At 34.3% G+C, this 26,677-nt stretch overlaps 1 pseudogene; it reads left to right on the forward strand.

Moving 5' to 3' along the window:
* LOC129926690 (dynein axonemal heavy chain 6-like) overlaps positions 1–26,677 on the forward strand; it is a 75,188-nt pseudogene that overhangs the window by 13,684 nt on the left and 34,827 nt on the right.

Raw genomic sequence — 26,677 nt, forward strand, 5'->3', positions numbered from 1 at the left:
ACTCACCCCAAAAAGATGCAAGTCTACAATACATGCGTTCTGAGTACAAAACATGGTCAATGTATGTGAAACAAGTCCCCACCTCTGCCAAGTGGATGTGATCAAAAGGAAAAAAAAACAACAACTTTTGTGGTGATCCCTACTTTTAAAAAGAAAATAGTTGCTTAACTATCTTGATGATAAAGGTGTGATCATCATGTACAAATGAAGCTTTCAGAATGCATCAAATCATATTGTTGTAAACCTGGTGGTGACACAGTTGGGGGTAGTGCTGTGTGTTTTTAGCCTACTCAAATCGCCACAGTCCAGTGCAGGATGAGCGGTCAACTGTGACCAGTGACAGTACACGCAAGTTCGGCAACGACCTGTGTGTAAATATTACGCACGCAAGTCATGGCGATTGTGATCATTCTGAGTGGCCAAGAACGTTCCATCCCATTCTAGAAGGCCGGTAGAGACTCTATATAAGAGTGAGTGTGTTAGAAAGACTGCACTTCACGTTACCTCACAATGTGACCAGACGAGGCGAAGTTAGAGACAGACGGTGTGTGAAGTCAGGCGGAGCTAGGCTAGGTTTTGGACAGTTAGTGTGATGTTGTTGCCAACCGTACAGTATTTCTAATGTATTTGAAATTAAATTGCTACTGTTACTTTGGAGCCCTGATGAGTTGTGAGGTTCTTTGAGTTTGTTGTGTCGTGTGGTGCAGTTTGAAGAGAGCCTGGGCAGTAGAGGAGAGATCGTAACAATAACGAATAGAAGAGCATATAAATGCTTGGGAAGACATGGACATAGATCTAGACTTCACCATGTGTAGAGAAGTGGTAGAGAGACACTCAATGAACAGCCATGTAGCAGCAATGCAGCAATGATGTAGCAATGATGTAGCAGCAATGCAGCAATGATGTAGCAGCAATGATGTAGCAATGATCTCAGCTGACCTAGCCAGTTAAATGGAAAAGACTGGAACTACCAGGTTCTACATAGTATGCATTGGCGCTATAGCCCTAACAAGGAAGGCTCTATGGGATAGCTATAGTCATCTTAGGACAGAGGTCTGTCAATGATGATAATGATTACTCTATGGCAGTGATGCCCAAAGTACCGCCCGCGGGCCAGATGGCGTGGTTCTATCCGCCCGCTGAAACCAAATTAAGATAATCACCCATACCTTCTGCCCCAAAAAAAAAAGGTTGAAAAATGTAACTTTACCTACGTTAGGGCTCTCTCTTTTTTCTAATGGATTGGTACCATGACATTTAACACTTAGATGTAAAATGTAACAGAAAAAGTGAACAGATCTTTACTTTTTTTGTTCGGAACATGATAATAAGCCAACATATTTGTTTTATAAAGAAAGTGTGGCTGTTTAACAAAAAAAAAAACAGCATATGAACAGCATTATGAAACAAATATAGCGGTATTGATGGGAATATTTAACACAAAGAGACAAGAAAATGGGTCGGTGGGAAAAGCTAAAATGTTGCTCACATTTGAAGTAGAGAAATAAACCCATTTTTCGATGCGTGAAAAAAAAATTCAAATATCCCATTAGTTAATGTAAGTACTACATCCATGGGTTTCTCATAAAATTAGTTTAATGTCAATTTCATTTCTGCATTTATTTTTGTTACTTTTTCAGTTATGTGGCCTGCGACACGAGTGTCGGAAATTAAAATGGCCTGCAGGTCGAATTAGGTTGGGCATCACTGCTCTATGGTTTGACTTCTTCAGCTATATTAAATACTGTTTTATTGAGCAATTATTAGATGTTAAAATTTTATGTTATTTTAACATAACTGATAGTTTCAATTTCCATTGTATTCTTCCAGATGATGGGAGGATTCTTCTCTGGGCTAGCACAGTCAGGGGCCTGGTGCTGTTTTGATGAGTTCAACCGAATCAATATTGAAGTTTTATCTGTTATTGCTCAACAACTTATTACTATCAGAAATGCCAAAGTAGCTAAGGTAGGAATCAAAAGTACATAAGGCAGGATTCAAAAGTAACATAGGCATGAAGCTAAAGCAGCTAATATGAAGCATGTCTTACCATCAAGGGAAGTGTCAATTATAAAGTGTAGCCCAAAAATAAATAAAATAATAACTAATCAAGATAAAGTAACTTTTATCAAAATGTAATTACTTTAATACGGTTATCATAATATAGGATAAACTGTAATAAAGACAAAAAAAAATATTAGCAAAAGAATCTAATGAGAAAATAATATTTTCATATTGAACATTGTGCATGAAAGTAAATACTTGGGTTCTAGGTTTCTGAATGAAGATTTCTTGTGTTTTTATTAGGTCTAACGACCCAGATGAAAGTTTACCTTTATTAGATTACACTTCGGCATGAAACTCAAGACCTACATGTTTTTTTTGTTGTTGGTTTTTGGCGTAAAACTCAAGGACTACATGTTTGTTTGTTTTTTTGACATGAAACTCAAGGCCTACATGCTTGCCTCTTGTGTTTCAATCTAGTCCTTTATTAATCTCCATTATTGCCTACTAAAAGAAGAGTGTTTTTTTTAAATATTATATGGAAAGGGAGTTAAACAATCAATGTAATTAATCAGACTAAAACATTGTTCTCTAGAAAAAGTGGCGAACATCGTTAGGCTTAGTTTTTTTGGAAGTATTATTTATGAAAAGTGTTGCAGACTAAGAAATAAATAACTTCAGTTGTACAAGGCACTGTAAATAAAAAGACACCATATTAACTCCAATAAGTCCATCATTATAAAATACAAAGATCAGTGTGAGAAAATGTACCTCATTCCTATAATTTTATTCAACTTAATCTGCTCCTCACAAGTCTATAGACTTCTCTAAGTTGTAGATTTTGAATAATGGGATTGGAATTTTTATACTAAATACTACTGCAAACTTTCCATATTATAATCAGTAGATACAAGTGTGTATGTAAATGTGAATAAATCAGCCACTCTGGTTTAAAAAGCGAAACAAAATCAATCTTTCAAAGAGTTATCAGAATAACACACAAATATTTCATTAGATGAACACACCAATATTTCATCAGAATAACACAACAATATTTCATCATGGGCAGTGTTTTTGTTTTACTTATTTTTCCAAATTCTATGTGTCAAGCAGTTTCTTGTATTTTCTAATGTTGCAATTTAAAACTTTCATATATTTTCTTTTTTACACCACACCATATATTAATATATTCCTGAGATCGTCATAATCATTATTTCCAATTTACTGTTGACTATTCATTATCTTTACCTCTGTTTTAGTGATGGTTTGAGAGGTGGGTGCGTTTATTCTAAGTTTTAAAATCCTTAGATAGAAGCTTGGTAATTGCATGTAGTGCATGTATGTTTCCATGTAGGTTATGGTCAAGGAGATTTGTTAATGAAATTGGTTAACCTGATTGGTGTTAGAAACAATAAAAAAAATTGTCTCTCTCTTTAGATTACTAGACTGGTAAGAACAAAGTTTTCTATGTTGTCTCCCTCTATAGCTCAATAGGTTCATGTTTGAAGGACGTGAGATCAAACTGGTTCATACATGTGCAGCCTTTATCACTATGAATCCTGGTTACGCTGGACGGACAGAATTACCTGATAATTTACAGGCTTTGTTTAGACCTATATCAATGATGGTACCAGATTATGGTAAGATGATGAAACATCTAGGTCTTTTCCTTAGTAGTATTCAAAAGCTAAAAGTACAACAATGGCTAAGTGTTTAGAAAAATCCCAAAAGGCGCAATTCTGCAACTACATATGATGCCTGTCATGGATGCCTGAACAAACTGTTCATTGTGCAGAACAGGCCATTGTCGTGTATTGTCTTGTACTTTGCATGGTTCGGGCCAAAGTTTGACTCCTAAGGACATTTATTTATGTATTTAATTTATAAGTCAACAAAAATAGAACCTAAACCTATGAACCAGTTTAAAGTTGAGTGATCCTTTTGAATGTTTTATTACTTTTATCTCTGGTATCACATGCAATTTCTTTCTCAGCCTCTGATGGCTTGGATCTTATGCTAGATTTGCTATATTGTCTCTCTATTTAGATGATGGGAACTTGGGCTAATTCATTTCATCTCCTCTCAATATTCATTCATTTTCAGCTGTAAGACAAATGAAGCTTTTTCCATTAATGCCATTAGTCCTTATGTGTTCTCTTTTTCTTTTAGTTTATGTATGCAGCTGCAGTGTTTATTATATATCATTTTTATCAACTTACAGATGATGTTTATATGTAGTTTATTGTCACTCCTGTACAAAGTGACTCCTTGTAGATAAATTATTTCCAGTTCTAATATTTTATTGCTTCTTTTCTTTTAGGTCTGATTGCTGAAGTTATCTTGTACTCAGAAGGATTTGAGTCCTCCAGAACATTAGCCAAGAAAATGGTTCAAATGTACAAACTGTGTAGTGAACAACTCTCGCAACAAGATCATTATGACTTTGGTAATAACCTTGACACATTCATCAATAAGTATTTCCTAGAAAAAAAGTACACACTCATAAATAATAATGTCCTAAAAATAGTAGACACTCATGAATAATTATATCCTAAAAATAAAGACATGTACACACTCAAATAAAATATGCAAATTTATGATAATATACACATTTTGTTTTAGGTATGCGAGCTGTAAAATCTGTCCTGGTTATGGCTGGCAGTTTAAAAAGACAGAATCCTGACAAACCGGAAGATGTAGTTCTGATTCGAGCGCTTCGTGATAGCAATCTTCCAAAGTTTTTGTTCAACGATGCTAAACTGTTTCAAGTAACTCGGTTTTTACTTTTTCATTTATTATTATTATTAGTATAAGTATCACTATTATTTGTTTATTTTTATGCTTTGAACTGTTATAAAAGACTAACAGCTATATATATAAACTCTTCCAACAAATGTCAAAACAAAAGAAAGATGAAGTAAAAACCACAGTGTTAAGCCCTGTAATAAATGTGAACCATTTGATGAATGGATAAATCAATCTGTTGATTAATAAACCACTACGTCTATTTTTGTAGGCCCTACTTCTGACTATAAGCTTACTGAACCATACAATAGTAAAGACTGTATATTATTATTATGCCATAAACTAAATTATCACTCATATTACATGTTTATAATGTGTATTTACTTACATGGAGCTTAAGCTTTTAATTAGTTTTTAGACAAACATATAGTTATCTATGAATTATCAATTCATTTGTGGAAAGTTTTCTTATGGTTTTATCACCAGCATTAAACAGAATATTTCTTACAGATAAATCAAAATTTTAAAAATTATATTTTGGGTGGAATAAAAAAAAGTATTAATAATGTGAAGAAATAATTATGAAACTTGTTCACTGAGTGGTTTTATAATGTTTTGCAGGCCATACTTTCAGATCTTTTTCCTGGTGTTAACATACCAGAACATGATTATGGCCAGCTGAAAGATGAGATCATGAACATCCAACTAGAAATGAAGCTCCAAGTGGTGGACACGCAAGTTGTGAAAGTGATACAGTTCTTGGAGACTATGATTGTCAGACATGGTGTTATGTTAGTTGGACCAACTAGGGGTGGAAAGACCACAATTTACAGGGTAGTGTATTACATTTGTAGCCATTCTAATTGTAGTGTTTTAGAGCCACTAACTTAAAAACACTATTCGACAATGTCGACCCTGGGAAGGTACTGGGCTTTATCCGGGAAGTGAGGTTGTCTACAAAGATCTGATTTATGAATCTGTGAACATGTACTATTTACATTAGATTTTTACCAAATTATTAAATTTTTACTACCCTTACTATTTTAACTGTGAATAGACCTTGATTTTAATGATTTAACTGTATAGAATTTAGCCCCTGTTATGTAGAGAGAGAGTAGTCCTTAAGGGACTGCAGGCACGACATGGCCTAAATTGTGCTGATGTGCCTAAAATCCAAATCAAATCAAATCTAGGTACGTAAATATTAAACTTGTAAGTTTTCATTCACTCTGTGACTCACACAATTCTCAGTCATCACATTCAAGCATATTTTCTACAAATGAAAGATTGCATTTGTTTTTAAATGAATGACTTTATGTTCTTGCATTTGAAAAGTTTGAAACAGGGCCTAAAAGCAGAGTTTAATGATGCTAATAAGGAATCCATCAAAAGTACATGATCTACTAAGCTAGTATTTAAAAAAAATATATAGTCATCTATCCACATTATGTCCTTTTGTTGTACAATGACCTTGTTTCTTAGGTCTATACATTGAAAGTTAATAACAATCAATAATTAAACACATTCAATATCAACTTTCTCTGTGGCACCAGTGAGACAAAGACAAGAAATAAAATAGGCTCCTCCCTTGGAATTATGTATAACAATTTGAACAAATTTAACTCTTTCTCTCCATAATTATTTACCACATTCTGGTGGAATCAACGCTGGTATCGTCAGTAGGAGAGAAAGAGTTAAAATATATTGAAGACTATCTTTTACACTTAGAACATTTAAAGATGGACTGTTAGATGTAAAAAATACATGTGTTGTTTTAGCTATTTTGGACAGATTCTGAGTTTTCTGAATTTTTTCATGATGTAGGTGTAGGTTAAGAATCATTGATATTTTAAGGCAATTATGTCTTACAATGCATACAGCTGCTAAAGGGTTATCTGAAATTTTTTACTCAACCAAAATAAACAATTATTAACTGTTGTCAAATTTTCTTTGAAAATATTCTAACAGCATCATTAAAATGAAAAAAGAAAATAAAAGACAGTTATTTGGAAAGTAAAAAGAATCAATACAAATTTTGACACCTGGCAGGCTTTGTTGTGCAGTTGTTTAAATGATCTGAGCTCTTTGTTACCTACCCCTGATGTTTTGTAGGGTAGTCAGACTCATTGCTAGTTATTTGGTGCAGTTCCTTCCTAACTATTTAGCTTGTAACCTAAACACTTTTCATTCTGTTCATAATATTTTTTTACACAATTTAAAAAAAAATAAAAATATTCAGTTATTGTGAATGAAAAGATTAACTACTGCCAATGCCTAAAGTTTGGTGAATGTGTATTGTGTAGTGTTTGTGCTTCAACCTTATTAAGGCATTAGATTAAGCATCAGACCTGATATTACATTGGAAAAGACATAACATTAGAATAGGTATAATATGTATTTTAATTCTAAATCAATTTACCTTTACCTATCCCTTAGTCTGTTGGACCATTGGGGCACCATGGCAAGATTCATCGACTGTCTTTCTCCATTCCTCTTGGACTTTTGCCTTAGTTAGAACCTCTTTCAATGGCAGGCCCATCCATTCTTTTATGTTGTCCTCCCATTGATTTCTCTGTCTGCCTCTTCTTCATTTTCATGGTACTAAATCAATAAAAACCCTATCTATGTAAGCAAAAAAATGTTTTAAAGTTTTGATGACTTGTTTCATTAGATTCTAGAAAAAGCCTTGACCAGTTTGTACAATCAAGGTGTACAGAATGAATTCTATCAACCAGTTCATGTGTATGTTATGAATCCAAAATCTATTACTATGAATGAATTATATGGAGGTGTGGACAAATACAAAGTATCTTAAAGAACTATATCCATACCAGTAAGAACAAATTAGTTTCAATGTAGACTTAAGAATTCTCAACATTTAGATCTGTACTCTTATTTTCCAGGTAGATATCAGCAAAATAAACTCATTTTGTAAATTGCTTGAAGCCATTTTCTTCTACAAGCTTGGTCAATTTGACTGGTCACTAGAATCCTCCAAGATGTTTCGATTTCTGTGCCAGATCTTTGTGTTTTGTTACCTTTGGGCTCTTGGGGGTAACCTCAATGATGAGTACAGAGATGCTTTTGATCTGTTTATATGACAACAATTTGATGAAAATCAAGATGCCAAGGTAACTGAAACAATATTATGTGTTGATAGTTTCAATCAGATATTCTATTTATACATCATAGACAATTTAGTGCTGAACTGGCTCAGAGTTGATTTCATTGTTGGATAATATAACAACAAATTTGGACCTTAAAGAACTGGGTATATTTCTTCTACTCACTAAACCTATTGACTTTATTAAAAACTAAACCTATCTAGTAAAAGACTACATTGGTAGTGATAGTAGAAAACAATTAACAAAACATACACCAAGGAGTCTTCTTTATAAAAAATAGTTTTTTTGATTGGATACAGAGACGTGAGTCTTGAGTGCATTTTGAATACTGATGCTTGCTTATAGCTTACTTCATTGAGTAATCTAGTAGCTGGAAAGAAGTCTAGATGTAGTGCATTCTAGATGCACTGCTGAAGTACTATTGAAATGACAACATGTTCTGTTTAAATTTGATGTTATGTTGTCCTTAAAAAGAATACTGAAGTTATGAACATTGAAATTATTTGCAAGATGGAGTGTTTCTCTATTATTAATATAACCTTTCAGCTGCCAGGAACATATCCTTTATGGAGCTATTACATTGAGGTGGACTCAAAGAGAATGGATCTGTGGGAACGTCTTGTCTCATCCTTTCGATTTGACAAATCCATTTCATTTTTTAAAATGATGGTGCCCACTGTGGACACAGCACGTTATGGCTACTTCCTAGAGCGGTTACTTTCTGTTCAAAAACCAGTGCTCTTTACAGGAGGGACAGGCGTGGGCAAGGTAGTATGAAATTAGTTTACCAATTTACCTTCATTAAAGATATGATTATAAGATGTTGATTTAATGTTTTTGTTTAAACTATAACTAAAAAAAAAATGTTGCAACTTCTGAATATTTCTTGATTGGTTAATGTTTGTGTAATTGAAATAATTGACTGCATATCTGAAAGAATGAATATATTGTCTCCTTCAACTTGCTCTAGTCTGTGATAGTAAGAGATTTACTTGATCGCATCTCTGAGAGAATGAACTACGTACCAGTTTACATTAACTTTTCTGCACAAACCAGCAGCGGAAGAACTCAAGAAATTATTGAAGGGAAGTTGGAGAAACGAAAGAAAAATGTTATTGGTAAATTTATTTTTTTGTCTATAACTGTAACATTTTAACTTCTTATACAGTCTTATGTTTTAAACTAAATGTCTGATCTCAGTTTTTTTTTTTTTTTTTTTTTGTATGTCTTTTTGGTTAATATCCTGACTTATTAATTTCTTTATTTACTCTCTCAAGATATTTTTAGTACTAAAATTAATTTCAGTAATTATAAAATTAAATATCATTTTATGCTAAAAATTGATTACTTAAAATAAAATAATTTTCTATATTTTCAAAACCCTACCAATTGAGTCAAGGTTTGCAGGCTATATAGGCTACTGTTTTGATCTTATGTGCAAAAAGAATCGACAGGGGCTTAAAAAAAATTTACATGAAGAGCGCAAGTTGAGAAAGAGATCATGTTCTTCCTCAACTACTAACAAACATTTTGTGTTCAACTGCTAATATGCACTTCTCTAATGACCAACAAAAATCTTTTAAAAACTAACATATATGTCTTTAATGACTAACACACATATAGTTCTATAACATCTTCAATGTTTGAAACACATATAAAAAAAAAGTTATGTTCACTTGATACGCTTTGCCAGCTATGCTTTAAGGATCTAGAATGGTTCCCTGCCCCAAATGATTGTCTGGATGGGTTACATCTGTTTAACAAATGATGTCTGGATGGGTTACATCTATGTATAAGTAACACTCTTCACACATGGCAACAAATGCATTCAAACAATTAGTAGAACAAACAAAATAGGCTACATTTCTTTTTTTTTTCTTTTTTTTTTAAAGTTACATGGCTTGGGGTAACAAATCACTCACACACAAATCACCATAATTGGATCATGGTTGTGGCTAAAAGCAGTATGAAAAATAGACTTTGTCCTTTCAATATACCTGCTGGTGGTGAAAGAGTGGTTTTTATATCCTGTTTTGGACAGTTCCAATAGCAGCTACATTTTTTTTCCCTTTCAGCTTTGGCATTTCTTTTTATAATGCCCTGACCCAATGAACTCAGCAAGCTGATTTTTAGTCTATGCGCTTTGTGTATTTTTAGTTATTTTTTTCCTGATTCTCTCAGGTCTACCTAGTAAACTCATGAAATGTTTCTGAGGCAGTGATCAGTTGCACCATTAAATGTTTTTTTCAAGTTCTTTCAAGAAAACTTGTCAGGTCTTAATTTAACCTGCATTTCTTTTTTCTTGTTTGCTTTTCACACATCAACTGTAGTTTTGTTTTGTACATAACATTGTGCTGTTAGGTAGTTCAGAGTAATGACAGCATAGTGACATGGTATCTGCTTGCAGCCTAATTGTACTTTTAATATTTCCCACATGCTTCATCATGATTGGAGGTCAACATGTCCTAGAGCAATTTTTAATACATTAAATTAACTAACTTTTTGATTGATTGAAATTAAGAATAAGAACAATTTCAATGTTTAACTAATGCATGATGACATTATAGTCTAAAACTGACCTAATGTTTCAGTAGTATTAATGTTTAATTACAAAATTTCAGAAAATTGAACTCCACTTTTAGAACAATTAAAAAAACAATACAGTCCAATAGATGTAGGTTGGGAACAAAGAAGTGGCAGGGGCTATAATTGACCATCATTTATACATGTTTCTATAAGCATCTCAACTGTAGTCTTACATTTTCGATAGCGCATCAGATTATGTTTTTTTGAGGATTTGTGACGACCTGCCCTTTTGACTTAAAGCCCCACCTTTACTTACATATTTGTAAAATGTTTTACATGTTTCGAATGTTCTTTTAGAGTTGAAGATAATTATTTCCTAGTCCAAACCTCCTGCAGGATGAGGGGGATGGGAGCGGGCAGGGTTTGAACCCTGGACTATTGATAAATCTGAACGATAGTCCAGTGCGAAAATCACATGACCATGCAGCCATCCTATCCTTAATGCCTGACATACAAGACCATAGTAGTAACATACAACTCTTGAAAAGTACCAGTAGACTTACATCTTAATTCCTCAAAACTTTGATCAATGTTCATTATTCATACCAATGTCCTTCTGTCATGCTTTTCTCTGTGTACAGGTGCACCTCAAGGTAAACGAGTCGTCATATTTATTGACGATCTCAACATGCCCAAACTGGACACGTACGGCTCTCAGCCACCTATTGAACTTTTACGACAGTATCTAGACTTTGATTGTTTATATGACAGAGAAACAATGACCTGGAAAGAGTGACCTGGAAAGAGATTCAGGTGCTAAAAATAATTGCGAACGTTGTTTTTTTCATAAAGGATAACAAAATGTTTACTGTTTGAGTGCATGTGTATGAGTTGAAGATTTTTGATTAAACTGATAATAATAATAGTTTTATTTATAAAGCGTTGTTAACAAACAAAATGTAGGCTCAAGGCGCTGTAATAACATTACAAACACAAACACGACAATAGAAATAAAAAACTAATCTAAAAAAGTTTTAAACAAGTAGGTCTTAATGTCCTTCTTAAAAGTGGTATAGCATGTTGTCTGTCTGAGATCAATGGGGAGTGTGTTCCAAACCTTGGGTCCGTGCACTGAAAAAGCCCGCAGACCGTAGCTTTTGAGGGAGAAACATGGCACCACTAAAAGCGTTGAGTCCATTGAGCGTAGGGCTCTCTGGGGGACTTATGGAGTAATCAGTTCTCTAATGTACAGGGGCATCTCATTGTTTTTATATACACTGATGACAAAGTGTGGCGACCTTGTAATCGATTCTTGTAAACTGATGTACCTGGCATGATAACAACAGCCAAAGAACAATGGGGAGAGTCTTGCAATGTGGACCACTTTTTTTTTACCCTTTATATATTTAGAGGGTAGCATTCTTAATATACTGGCTCACCATGATATAAAATGTTAAATAATTTTAAAAGATTCAGAATGGCTCATACTGGAAACCCTCTTTGACTGCAATTTTGAAATCATTAAAACTAATTCCACCTTGGACTGACAAGCTGTGAAGAGACTATAAAGTTGTTTTAAATAGGCATAAATATAAAAGTATTCAATTTTGTCATTGCAAATATCATTTAAAGAATTCACCTATCCCTTAGCCTGTTTAACTGTTGGGACACCACGCATGATCTGTCGACTGTCTTTCTCCATTCCTCTCTGGTTGTTTTTTTTTGCCTTTAATAGAATCTCTTTCAATGACTGGTCATCCATTCTTTTATGTTGTCTTCCTATCTCTTTCTGTGCTGCCTCTTCTATTTCCTGGTTCTGTTCCCTGCAGAAAGTTTTTTGCGAGCCCTGAAGACCTTGTGGTCATAAAGGAATATGGTCATAAAGTTTTAGTTTTCTGTTATTGACAGTGGTTAGCTGGTCATCTCTGGGCCCGATTGTCATTGTGATCCAGTATCTAATCTTTTGTTTATGTTTCAGTCTTTGTATGTGATAATTAGGATCATTCTGTAGCATATATCTATGGCCAGGATCCTCCTCTATAGTTCTGCAGTTCAAGCATATAAGAATGTGGCCATGGCCAAAGTCTGATTTAAGTGTGGAGGGCTATACCTTTGTCTTTCTAAATTGCTATGAGTTAACCAAGTGCTCCTGTGAACTGGCCAGTAGTTCAGTTTTGGTTTCTTTATCTGAAACAATAGCTCTTAGGTATTTAAATTTACTTGTCAACTTTCTTTAAGCCTCCAATACTAATGTCTGTTGGCTATTAGAGTCATAATTAGTGTTTTTTCAACATTGATTTGCACACCCTATGCTGTGGAAGTCTTGTCTTTGAGCAACTAGTAAGCTAGTCCCTGCCAGACCATCTATGTATTCAGCAAAGCACAAGTTAGTAATTTTTCTTCCTTTAATGCTTGCAGTACCTTTGTAACCTTTGATGTTGAAAGCTTTCTTAAAATCTATTAAGACTTGACAGAGTACCCTGAAGCTTAGGATTTTTTCCTGTTGTGCTGTGACCTTGTCTAAAACCTGCTTGTCCTACTAAAATTTTTGTCATCTATTGGTTTTAGATGGTATAATATAATTTTTAACAGGACTTTGCTGGGATGGCTTATGAGGCATGGTAGTTTTGACAGAGTTGCAAATAGCCTTTTTTTAGCAGGGTGATGATGAGTGATTGAAACCAGGGCTTGGGCCAGTCTCTTGACTGCCAGATCCTGTTGCAAATCTTAAAAAGTGTCTTTATCATCTTTACTCCTCCAGCCTTGTAGAAACTTACCCCAAAAAAAAGTATATATGTGTGTGTGTTAATGTCATTAAATGATGGGATAGATTTTGATAAGAGAATAAATAGGCTTTGCAACACAGAAGTTCAGATGATCAATTTAATTCAAATATTTTCACTCAGCAAAGAGTTTCAAGTAGCACTTTTAATATTTAACATTCTTAAAGATATTTTGAGTGTTTATTTCACTTAAGAAATTTGGTTTGAAATGATAGTCCTGTTTCTGAATCTATTCTGAAGTGAAAGTTGGGCTACCAGAAGTTATATTATCAGAATTATATAGAGAATTTAGTGCTGCCAAGAAGGTACAGGTGTGGAGATATATAGGCTTTCACAAAATAATCTATCATCAAACCAGAGAAACCATTACTGACAATCAGCAAAGTGGACATATTTAATCCTGTGTTCAAGATTCCATGAAATAATCTTTCAAATTCTCTTTTAGTCCATTTTAAAAGAAAAAAAGCTGATGCACTGCTACACAGCTTTGTGCACTGACTCAAACAATTTTTTCTGTTACAGGATGTAACCCTTGCTGCTGCCTGTTCGCCTCCTGGTGGCGGTAGAAATCCTGTGTCACCAAGGTTATTTCGACATTTTTCCATGTTCACCATCCCATCCCCTACTGAAATAAGCCTAAAACAGATGTTTTTAGTAAGTTTTTTTTTTTTATGGATACTTTTCTTTAGTACAATATTTGTTTTTGCTTTTTATGTGTTTTCGATGTTCCTTCAAAATTAAAAGATTATTACATTGTAGCCCAAACCTCCCTCAGGTAGTGGAGGATGGTGACTGTGTTTGAACTAGGAACCATTCAGACAATAGTCCAGAGCTCCTACCATATCATCAGGCAACCATTTTAACAAGGGCCTCACTTAAACATGTTATAATTTAATTTTTAATGGTATTGATATTTTATACTTAAAATATTAATATTGAGTGTAATATATATTTTCAGTTAAAAAATAGTGATTGTAAATTGTATTGACTGCATTCTCAAATGTCAGGGTAAACTGCCTGGTCATTTAGTATTTGTGAATGTTGTCATGTTGGTCACTCCTGTCAGGTCTGGACTAGGATGTTCTAATCTTCAATTCAGATAGAATGTCTGTCCTGTAATACACATTGAAATAAATTACAATTTATTGAAATATAAAACGTTTTCAACTATTTGTGGAAAAAAAAAAGATAATTAGATAAAATATAACTTTTTTGACTAGTAAATTAAAATACATTTGATAAAGACTTTGTTGGCCTCTTTCAGTCATTGAACAAAGTATTTACTTAATAATAAAAACATAGTTTAGGTTATTGGGCCTATTATGTTTGACTTCACTTTTACTTCCAGGCAATCATCAATGGGTTTTTACTAGACTTCTCTCGCAATGCCCGTACATTAGCTGAACCAATAGTTAACTCAGCTGTTGAACTCTATTTTAGAATGAGCTCAGACCTACTTCCTACGCCTGCCAAATCTCACTACGTTTTCAATCTGAGAGACCTTTCTAAAGTAGTCCAAGGTCAGCATTCTACTTTATAAATTGTCTGCTACTAAGCATTTAAACCACAAAATTTCATGACATTTGCACCTTTTCAATATCCCATATTATAATAATTACTGTTGATATAATTATAATTAATTGCAAGATGATATGAAAATAGCTTTAAAATACCACTGAAAATATTGTTCGACTAGTACTGTGAATCAGAAACTATGAAAAGAAAACAAAGCTTTAGAATGTCTAAGTGAAAGAATTGTTGTTTGAAAATTATTATCACCTCAAAGCTCTAGAGTGACCATAAGGCCTAGAATGCAGACTGGTTCTGATTACAAATAAAAGTAAACTAACATTATTGAGAAACAGCTCTTCAATGAAGAAGTTGATAAATTCAATTTCATATCAAACAACTTTAAATAGTTCCACAATAAAAGCACAGATTTTTTAATTAGAGCTACATTAATTTACAGTAACAAAAGCAGGGGTTAATTAAACACATTTTTTAAAAATAGATTACAAAGTCTCACAAAAATGGTTTGGACTTTCTGAATTTTTTTTTTTAATAGTATTTTTAGATTGATATTTTCATAGGATGAAATTATAGCAAAAATTCTATTTCTTCTTTCACTTTTACTTTTTTTTTTTTTTAACAAACCATTTCCTTGTAATTTTATTGCTAGAATCTCAATTTCATTTTCTGTTAGAATTTTCAAATTTGTAATGACATTTTATTGTTTTGTAGGTATATTGCAGGCTGATGCAGGAATCTTCCGTGAAAAAATTCAAATTGTTCGTCTATTTATTCACGAGACTCAAAGAGTGTTCCATGATCGACTGATTAACAATGAAGACAAGCTTTTCTTCCACAAACTTATGGCAGAAATTGTGTACAAAACATTCAATGAGGTTATGTTTAAATTACTGTTATCATTATTTTTAATTTATTTAATTATTGTTTCCAATCTAATCAGTAATGTTAATTAGAACTGAAATAAATACAATCATCAATAGAAGTAATAGCATCAATAGAGGCAAAATAATCTTTATTAATAACTCTTTAAAATGTGAACATTTAGGTCAATGCTCTTAAATTGGTGTAAGAAGTGCAAACAGTCTTGTTTCTATTCATATTACAATGTGAACATTCATTCAGATTGATGAATGTTTGTATAGAAATTTATTCCATTGTTGATGAGCTTGTCATTGTGTTGTAGTTCTAGTAAGCATTTAGCTTACTTGATACAAAACTCTAAATAAATTCTGAAAATGTTTCAACACCTACAATCAACACACATTCTGTCTCTCATCTCCTACTTCTTTCATCAGCTGCTAAGCTTCTTTTACCAACTGTAGAAATCTGAATTTAGCAGCAACAGTTCTCTGTCAATACAAACATGGGCACACACTCCATAACATACATGTTTAATAGTTTTTAGTTAGCTCAGTGCAATGGAATTTATATTTCATTTAAAATGGGGGGGGGGGGGGAGAGGATCTGTGAAGAGTGGCGGAAAAGCTTAAACTGCTGTGCTATCCATCAAAGGGGCTCAAGCTCATAACCCGACTAAGATCTGAGTTGTGTTTGCTGGGTTCCTGAAGGCAGCACAGAAATTTCTCACAGATAGCCCATACTCTCACAAAAAAATAGATTGGACCATAGCGCACTACCATAAGCATGAATAATGAAGCTACAAACCAGCCTAAATCTCATTCATTCTCCTGACCTGAACTGAGATTGTCAAGATCTTACTACCCTATTTATTAGACCATCATTTTATCACTTGGCCATCCTATCTAAAATACAAATGTCAATTTTTTTTAATTTTTAAAATTAACTCCAAACATCTGACCCTCATCAAATATCAATGCCAGTAAAGAATTCTTTTAATTATTTTCAGAACTTTGATCCGCATTCATTTATCAAAGATCCTTTACTGTTTGGTAATTTCATGAAGATGGGATGCCCACCAGAAGAGAAATTTTATGAGGAGATATCTGACATGAACAAACTTCAACATGTTTTAGGGGAGGTAACAAACTGCTATTTAATGATTTCTAAAATTTATATTGTGTAATGAAAATTTCATATGAAAATAACAAAATAGAACGATAAAGTTCTAGATATTTTGAAACTTAGTTTTATACTTCAAATAGTTACATAGGTATAATGTTTTTAACCATTTCAAAAGTTATCATCAAGCACTTCATAGTCTAACCTCTATATTTTATTAAATCAACTAAATTAAAATATATAGAACTCTACAAAGCTTTTAATACTTACTTATGTAGAAATTCCTTCTGTTTGAGACAGTATCTAGATGACCTTAACCTTACATCACCTAAAGAAATGCGTCTTGTGTTCTTTATGGATGCAATGGAACATATTACTCGACTAGTCAGGATGATTCAACAAGAAAGAGGCAATGCCTTATTGGTTGGAGTGGGAGGAACAGGAAAACAGTCATTAACAAGGTTCAATATATAAATATCTATAATATTTTTACCAGATTGTTGAGTTAAAATAATCATTTTTTTACAGTTTTAAAAGAACATTTATATATACTAGTAGATAAAAACACACCTAAGTATGTGATTTTTTTTTTTTTGTGTGCAGATTGTCTGCCCACATGTGTAACTATCGCTGCTTCCAGATTGAGCTCTTTCGAGGCTATGACTATTCTTCATTCCACGATGACCAGAAAAAATTGTATGATACAGCAAGCATTCAAAATAAACCCAAATTTTTTTTATTTACTGATACACAGGTTGGCAAAAGAGTTATATATATATATATATATATATATATATATATATATATATATATATATATATATATATATATATATATATATATATATATATATATATATATATATATATAGAGAGAGAGAGAGAGAGAGAGAGAGATACATATGTATGTATGTGAATATCTGTGTGATCATGTGTGTTTGTCAAACTGTATGTATGTGAATATCTGTGTGATCATGTGTGTTTGTCAAACTGTATGTATGTGAATATCTGTGTGATCATGTGTGTTTGTCAAACTAATGTGATACATATTAATATTTGAAAAATCTAATACTGGTACTATACTATATGGCTTCTTCTATTTGAAAGACAATGGATAAGCCTAGATGCATCATCGGTTTTAGTTTCTTCTTGAGTCTGGGCAGAATCTGGTGTTATTAAACAAGCCAATTCTTAAGTGTCAATGTTTGCCACAGTTAGTGTATATGAATGCACCTGTTAAAGGGCTATGTGACAGGACAGCTTTCTTTATCATCTTTTTGTCTCTAGCTGCTTCATTCCTTTTGTTCTCAATGAGGTTTGTACCAGTATGCACAGTCTATCTTTATGCTGACCAATCTTGGGTGATGTTTGTACCAGTATGCACAGTCTACCTTCATGCTGTTCAATCTTGGGTGATGTTTGTACCAGTATGCACAGTCTACCTTCATGCTGTTCAATCTTGGGTGATGTTTGTACCAGTATGCACAGTCTACCTTCATGCTGTTCAATCTTGGGTGATGTTTGTACCAGTATGCACAGTCTACCTTCATGCTGTTCAATATTGGGGGATGTTTGTACCAGTATGCACAGTCTACCTTCATGCTGTTCAATCTTGGGTGATGTTTGTACCAGTATGCACAGTCTACCTTCATGCTGTTCAATCTTGGGTGATGTTTGTACCAGTATGCACAGTCTACCTTCATGCTGTTCAATCTTGGGTGATGTTTGTACCAGTATGCACAGTCTACCTTCATGCTGTTCAATATTGGGGGATGTTTGTACCAGTATGCAGAGTCTATCTTCATGCTGTTCAATCTTGGGTGATGTTTGTACCAGTATGCTCAGTCTACCTTTATGCTGTTCAATATTGGGTGATGTTTGTACCAGTATGCACAGTCTACCTTCATGCTGTTCAATCTTGGGTGATGTTTGTACCAGTATGCACAGTCTACCTTCATGCTGTTCAATCTTGGGTGATGTTTGTACCAGTATGCACAGTCTACCTTCATGCTGTTCAATCTTGGGTGATGTTTGTACCAGTATGCACAGTCTACCTTCACGCTGTCCAATCTTGGGTGATGTTTGTACCAGTATGCACAGTCTACCTTCATGCTGTCCAAACTTGGGTGATGTTTGTACCAGTATGCACAGTCTACCTTCATGCTGTTCAATATTGGGGGATGTTTGTACCAGTATGCAGAGTCTATCTTCATGCTGTTCAATCTTGGGTGATGTTTGTACCAGTATGCTCAGTCTACCTTCATGCTGTTCAATCTTGGGTGATGTTTGTACCAGTATGCACAGTCTACCTTCATGCTGTTCAATCTTGGGTGATGTTTGTACCAGTATGCACAGTCTACCTTCATGCTGTTCAATCTTGGGTGATGTTTGTACCAGTATGCACAGTCTATCTTCATGCTGTTCAATCTTGGGTGATGTTTGTACCAGTATGCACAGTCTACCTTCACGCTGTCCAATCTTGGGTGATGTTTGTACCAGTATGCACAGTCTACCTTCATGCTGTCCAATCTTGGGTGATGTTTGTACCAGTATGCACAGTCTACCTTCACGCTGTCCAATCTTGGGTGATGTTTGTACCAGTATGCACAGTCTACCTTCATGCTGTCCAAACTTGGGTGATGTTTGTACCAGTATGCACAGTCTACCTTCACCCTGTCCAATCTTGGGTGATGTTTGTACCAGTGTGCACATTCTACCTTCATGCTGTTCAATCTTGGGTGATGTTTGTACCAGTGTGCACAGTCTACCTTCACCCTGTCCAATCTTGGGTGATGTTTGTACCAGTATGTCCAATCTTGGGTGATTCTTCTCCCACATACTTTCATTGAAGCCTGTGATCATCAAATCTTGCTTGGTTAGTCTTGGACATCCCTTGGGTGAGACTCCATAATCTTGGCATAGTGGTTGGGCTTAGGAAACTTTCATTTGGCATGCAAGTGACATGTCCAAGCCAACTTAGTCTTTTTCTGTGTCATAATATTATAGATATTGTGTGTATTGGCTAATTTCAAAACTTCCTGATGGGAGACACAAACCCTGCAGGAAAAGGACATTATGTGTCACAGGCAGTGCAAGGGTAAACTGTTTAATCTATTCTCGTGATGTATGCTTGTTGACCAGCTCTCACTACCATTAAGAAGAGTTCACACTATGCAGCTTTTTTGGTCGCTGTGGTCAGTTTGGTATTTTCCCAGACATAATTAGAGAGTCTTGCCACTGCTGCAGAAGCTTTTTCTTGTGCAAGACTTGAGTCTTGGTGAGACTTATTGTAAGTCTGAACCCTTGACATGCAACAACCAGAGCATTTACTAGTTTTTGTGATCTTTCTTGCAAATGGTAGGTGTGCACCTTATTGTCGTGAACAGCAGTCCCTGATCAGGATATGCAGTTTCTTCATTTTGATGATAAGTCAAGACAGGTTAAAAAGCCATTGGATCTACTGTAGTTAAAAGTAGATTGGTGTAAACTGTCTATTTGATCAGTTTCATAGTCATAAATATTTGATATTTAAATAACCTAAAAATTGTATATTGCATACACAAATATTCATTTTATGCCTATACTGAGATCATTAAAGATAACAAACATTTTTAAAATCATTAGATCTATATGAAAACTTGATTTGTAAAATCCTGTATAGAACTATGCATATAGTACTTATTTTAATTAATTAGTCCATATTATTATGTCTTATTAAAATATTTAGTGTTTATGCACTTTTTTTTTTCAATTAGCAACAATAGAATCTACATTTTAACTAGTTTTAGAAATTGTTTTTTCTTGCATTTCAACCCTTCTCCCATCCTCTTGGAATTTTTTCCAAAACAAAGCAATCCATTATCTTGAAGCCTTTCTCAGTACAATTACCTTTGACTATCTGTGTCTTGCCTTTATGGGTGTCCACTTAATTTGTTTAGATAACATTCCTTTACAAGTAGGTCACAATGATCCCCTCTAAATATGGCCACAACAAAATAACATCCACAAAACTTATCTTACAAAAGATGGTGGTCAAATGCCTTGTCATCAATGTTTCCCTTGCACTAATTTCAATATAATTGACCATAAACATCAATAATCATACATGTGCACCACTGATCAATAGTTTTTTAATGTGCTAGCTATACTACAACATAAAGACAGAAAAAAATATGTGAGTTTTGTCATCTTACAGATTGTGGTAGAAGAATTTCTAGAAGATATTAACAACATGCTGAACTCTGGAGAAGTTCCAAACTTGTTTGAACCTGACGAGTATGAGAGGTTGATAATAGGCTGCAGACCAGGTGCTAAAGAGGCAGGAATTCCTGAAGGAAATAGAGATGCTATCTATGACTATTGTATCCATTGTGTCAGGTACAGTTGACATTATTGTTTTAACCGTCAGGCACATATGACCTTACTATATTTCATGTATAAATGACACTAGACCTAACTGTATCCATTGTGTCAGGTACAGTTGACATTATTGTTTTAACCGTCAGGCACATATGACCTTACTATATTTCATGTATAAATGACACTAGACCTAACTGTATCCATTGTGTCAGGTACAGTTGACATTATTGTTTTAACCGTCAGGCACATATGACCTTACTATATTTCATGTATAAATGACACTAGACCTAACTGTATCCATTGTGTCAGGTACAGTTGACATTATTGTTTTAACCGTCAGGCACTTATGACCTTACTATATTTCATGTATAAATTACTCTAGACCTAACTGTATCCAGTGTGTCAAGTATGTTTGAACTTTGAACTTGTACCTGGTCATTTGACTTTTCTTTATCCATTTTTCACGTTCATTTGACTTTTCATGGCCACCTATAACAGTTTCATTTGGTTTGTTGATGATTATATATGTTAATGGTGCATGTGAGTTCATAGCAGACACAACAACAGAATGAATAAATAATATACTTGATAACGCAGGCTGATAACTTCAACAATTTAATGAACAATAAAAAGGGCACAGTCCTCTGTCGTTGCTAGCCTAGCGTCGTCCTCTAAGGCGTCTTGTCCGTTATTCTTCTAGTTCGTAATCCTACTCTGTTCTTACTCATCACATCACTTAGGAAAAACCCGATTAACCTCAACTTCTATGCATCTTGTGTCATTACAGGCTTATTGTATTCACTGTCAGGTACATGTAGCTTTTGTTGCATTCAGTGTGTCAGATAAGTATCCAACATATCATGGCTAATGGAACCAAAAATTGTTCAATCCTTTACCCTTGGAAACTGCCTTGTTCATTTGAATGTGTGGGTGGAGGATATCTAGCACCTGTTCATAGAAAGTCATTAATTCATTGTCATCATGTTCAGAGAATTGTGCTTGTCACTTGACTGGTGTGTAGCATTACATACATATGGTCATCTTCACCTTACCCTGTCATTCAGTCTGTCTGACTGTTGGGGCACCATAAACATCTGTTCAGAGAATTGTACTTGTCACTTGACTGTTGTGTAGCACTACATGTATATGGTCATCTTCACTTTACCCTGTCATTCAGTCTGTCTGACTGTTGGGGCACCATAAACATCTGTTCAGAGAATTGTACTTGTCACTTGACTGGTGTGTAGCACTACATACATATGGTCATCTTCACCTTACCCTGTCATTTAGTCTGTCTGACTGTTGGGGCACCATAAACATCTGTTCAGAGAATTGTGCTTGTCACTTGACTGTTGTGTAGCATTACATACATTTGGTCATCTTCACCTTACCCTGTCATTCAGTCTGTCTGACTGTTGGGGCACCATAAACATATGTTCAGAGAATTGTGCTTGTCACTTGACTGGTGTGTAGCACTACATACATATGGTCATCTTGTTTGTTTGTTTGTTTAAAATGTTTTACATGTTTCGGATGTTCCTTCAGAGTTGAAGATAGTTTACTTCCTAGTCCAAACCTCCTGCAGGACGACGGGGGATGGGAGCGGGCAGGGTTTGAACCCTCGACCGTCGATGAATCCGAACGACAGTCCAGCGCACAAACCGCACGACCAGGCAGCCATCCTTCACCATACCCTGTCATTTAGTCCGTCGGACTGTTGGGGCACCATAAACATCTGTTCAGAGAATTGTGCTTGTCACTTGACTGGTGTGTAGCACTACATACATATGGTCATCTTCACCTTACCCTGTCATTCAGTCTGTTGAACTGTTGGGGCACCATAAACATCTGTTGACAGTTTTTCTCCATTTCTCTCTCTATCAGGATTAGAGTTTCTTCCGTAGACAGCCCCATCCATTCCTTAATGTTGTCCTCCCAATCCTTTCCATTTACACCACCTTCTTTATTTCCCTGGTACTGTTACCTGCAGACAAGTTCTTGCGAGCCCTGAGAATCTCACTGTACAGTCTTAACTTGTGTTTTTTAACAGTGGTCAGAAGGTCATCATGGGGCTTGGTTGCCATTGTAAATTGTAATCCTGTTTTGGATTTCCAAGTTTGAAAATATAATCTTTGTATGTGATACAAGTTAACAATTTGTGCATGCATAGGTAAATATATATTTGACAAATGAACAGTCACAGTAAAAGTTAAAAGTTAGGATGGCTGCATGGTCATGCGGTTTGTGCGCTGGACTGTCGTTCGGATTTATCGACGGTCGAGGGTTCAAACCCTGCCCGCTCCCATCCCCCGTCGTCCTGCGGGAGGTTTGGACTAGGAAGTAAACTATCTTCAACTCTGAAGGAACATCCGAAACATGTAAAACATTATTTTACAAAATAAAAAAAAAAGTAAGACAAGATGATTAGAAGGCACTCAAGAATGAACTATTAGTTGCAGATTTGTTGAGAGCAATTAAAGTGAATTTAGAGTATAGATATCATGTTGTGATAGAGTCAACACTTTTACCCTTTAGATCTTCATTTGGACATTCTTAAAAAGAAAACAAAAGAGCTGAAATTACAAAAGTGTTAAGGTCTAAAATTAATGTGCATAACTAGATTAACAAGGAATATCTGTAGACTGATAAGATAGAAAAATTATTTTGATGGTTATGAAGAAAACTTTTCAGAGAAATAAATTCTTTAAGACTCTGTACTGTTGTAATATTTTAATCCAGACATAATAAATTTGTTTAATATTATTTTCTGTAAAGCTGTCCTTTAAATTTAATTGCACTTTATCGGTCTGTATTTTTTTTCAGAAATAATCTGCACATAGTATTGTGCATGTCTCCGGTGGGCTCTGCCTTTCGATCAAGATGCCGGATGTTTCCATCTTTGGTCAACTGTTGCACCATAGACTGATTCATTGAATGGCCGAAAGAAGCTCTTTTAGGAGTGGCAAGTCTTTCTTTAAAACCGTATCTTTAGGATGTTCAGATGAAATCAAAGTAAGTTTTACACTAAATTATTATTTTATTGAGCATTAGAAAGAAAATGTGATTCTCAAATATCTATGATCATTAACATTCACTCAAGTCTTCAATTGAAAAACTTGACTTGCATTTTTCTAGAAACTACCACTTAAAAAATATGAAACAAACTAATCTTCAAACAAATAATGTTTACTATTTAAGTAAACAAACAAAACTCAATAGTTAAAATTGTTCTTAAAAAAATATTAATATTGACACTTAATACAAATAGACATACAAGAAATGTTTAATTTAGAGCAAAACAAATTTGAATATTTTGTAGCAAAATATTTTGTCAACAAGTTACAATTAAGTGTAGCATCTGAACCATTACAACAAGAAAGTTCTTATTCATTTTACATTGGTGTTTTATCAAAAGGACTTGATTACATAGGTTTGACATTGCTATTTTATTGCCCTAAACACATATTATATAGAGGTTCCTCTTTCTGAACTTGTGATCTATAAAGGCAGATGAATAAAACTTGTGTTGCCTGATCAAGCAGTATTTACTCCAGACTGTCATCTTGATGGTCCCGGGTTCAAACTCTGCGCACTGGTTTCCCCTGTCAACCTGAAGGAGGTGGGGGCTAGGAAATAAGGATATTCTATTCTGAAGTAACATCTGAAACATGTTAAACAAACAAGCTTATCTGTTTCTATAACCAAAGGTTAAATAGGGTGTCACGTGGCCAGCACAATGCCAACTGCCTTTTCTTTACCTATCATATATCAGGTACCCATTAGAGTTGGGTGCACTCAGGGGCCTCAAAATAAATCATATATCAGGTACCCATTAGAATAGGTGCACTCAGGGGCATCCAAAAATCATATATCAGGTACCCATTAGAGTAGGTGCACTCAGGGGCATCCAAAAATCATATATCAGGTACCCATTAAAGTTGGGTGCACTCAGGGGCCTCCAAAAAATCTCAAAATTAAAACTCCAAGTCTTCACTGATTTTCAAACTTGAATCCCTCTCATCAGTTTGAAGCCAAGTGCTTCATCACTTGACTATCATGTCCCACAAATTTTGTAATAGTTTGAGTATTTCATTTACAGGACAATGTATCTAAAATGTGTGTAGAAATTCATATGAGTGTTACAGAAATGTCAGAGAGATTCTTCACCGAGCTAAAGTGTCGTTACTACACCACACCCACTTCCTACCTTGAGCTGATCAACCTGTACATTACCATGGTACAAGAGAAAACAAGGTACACTAATTTCTTCTAAATAAATATAATTTGAAAGAAGTGATCATAAATTGCACTTCCTATTAAATCCTAGAATAGAAACTACCTTCTATTGTTCTAATATTTCAAAATAAAAATGTCAGTTCTTCCTTATAAATATTTTTTTATTAAATAAAGCCAGACTTATTTCACATTTTTGGATGTTATTAATGTAAAAAAAAAAACATTTATCTTGGATTGTACTAAATCTTGCTCTTCCTTTTCGACCATTGCACAAATCTATCCTTTTCGACCATTGCACAAATCTATCCTTTTCAGAGAGACTCTTCTCAGCCCTTTAATCTTTCTCTATTTTTTATCCTTAAAGTAATGTTCTTTTGCTTGACTTTGACATAAGTATATATTATTGGTTTAGAATAAGTTATTAGATTTGTCAAATGAGGTTAGTTAAAAATAGCTAAGTTGTAGTAGAGCTGATGGCTGTAAATATAGTAAGCTAAATCTGGATATAACGGAAGTTTGATCTAAGTTATGACTGTCACTAAATGGTTCATCTCCTTGGTTCTGGATGCACTGATATATATTGCTGGTGGCTAATTCTTAATGCTTATCCTAATTTAGTCATTTTTTGTGCTACTATTCTATAGTGCAGTTGCAGGTCACAGCTGGGACTGTGTAGCCATGTAAAATTTTGTACTCCTCATTAATCTTTGGACTCAAAGAAAAAGCCTTACTATTATTATAGTGTAGTTGTATTAAAAAGGGATAGTTCAAATGGTATCATTATAAGTGTCCACAGACATCAATTAGTTTTTTAGACATATTTTAAAGCTAGGATTATCTTTAGTCATAATAAAAGTAATATATTTGTTACTCAGACATCTTATAATGTAAGCACAAATCAGGATCAACTAAAGAATACTAACGTATTAGATTAGGCTGTAGAAAATGTTAATAGCTTTACTCATTGTCACTGCCTGGTTCTGCTTGTAGGCGTGACGACGCGAATGTGTCCGAGTGTTGTAGATATTGCTGTAATGTTCTTTAATTAAGTACTTTCTCATACGCACTAGATTTGCAGGTGCGTGAGTACACTATCGTACTGAATTCTCCAAGCACAAACGTTCTGAATTATTAATAAACGCTCTTGTAGCAGACAAGAATTTTATTACATATAAGATATAGATCACAAAAGATATTGGCGACTTCAGCCATCACAAAATATAAACCAATAAAATACTGGCTGCTCATGCCATGTAGAATAAGTAATCAACAAAATGTTCACAATATAAGTCCGAAGAAATCTCTTAAGTTAACACTAGATCAAGTTGGTTATAGTACACGTTACAGACAGAGAAAATTATATTACAGCCACTCTCTGCTGGAGTTCTTC

Source organism: Biomphalaria glabrata, chromosome 1 (assembly GCF_947242115.1).
Source record: "Biomphalaria glabrata chromosome 1, xgBioGlab47.1, whole genome shotgun sequence".
Taxonomy (NCBI): Eukaryota; Metazoa; Mollusca; class Gastropoda; family Planorbidae; genus Biomphalaria; species Biomphalaria glabrata.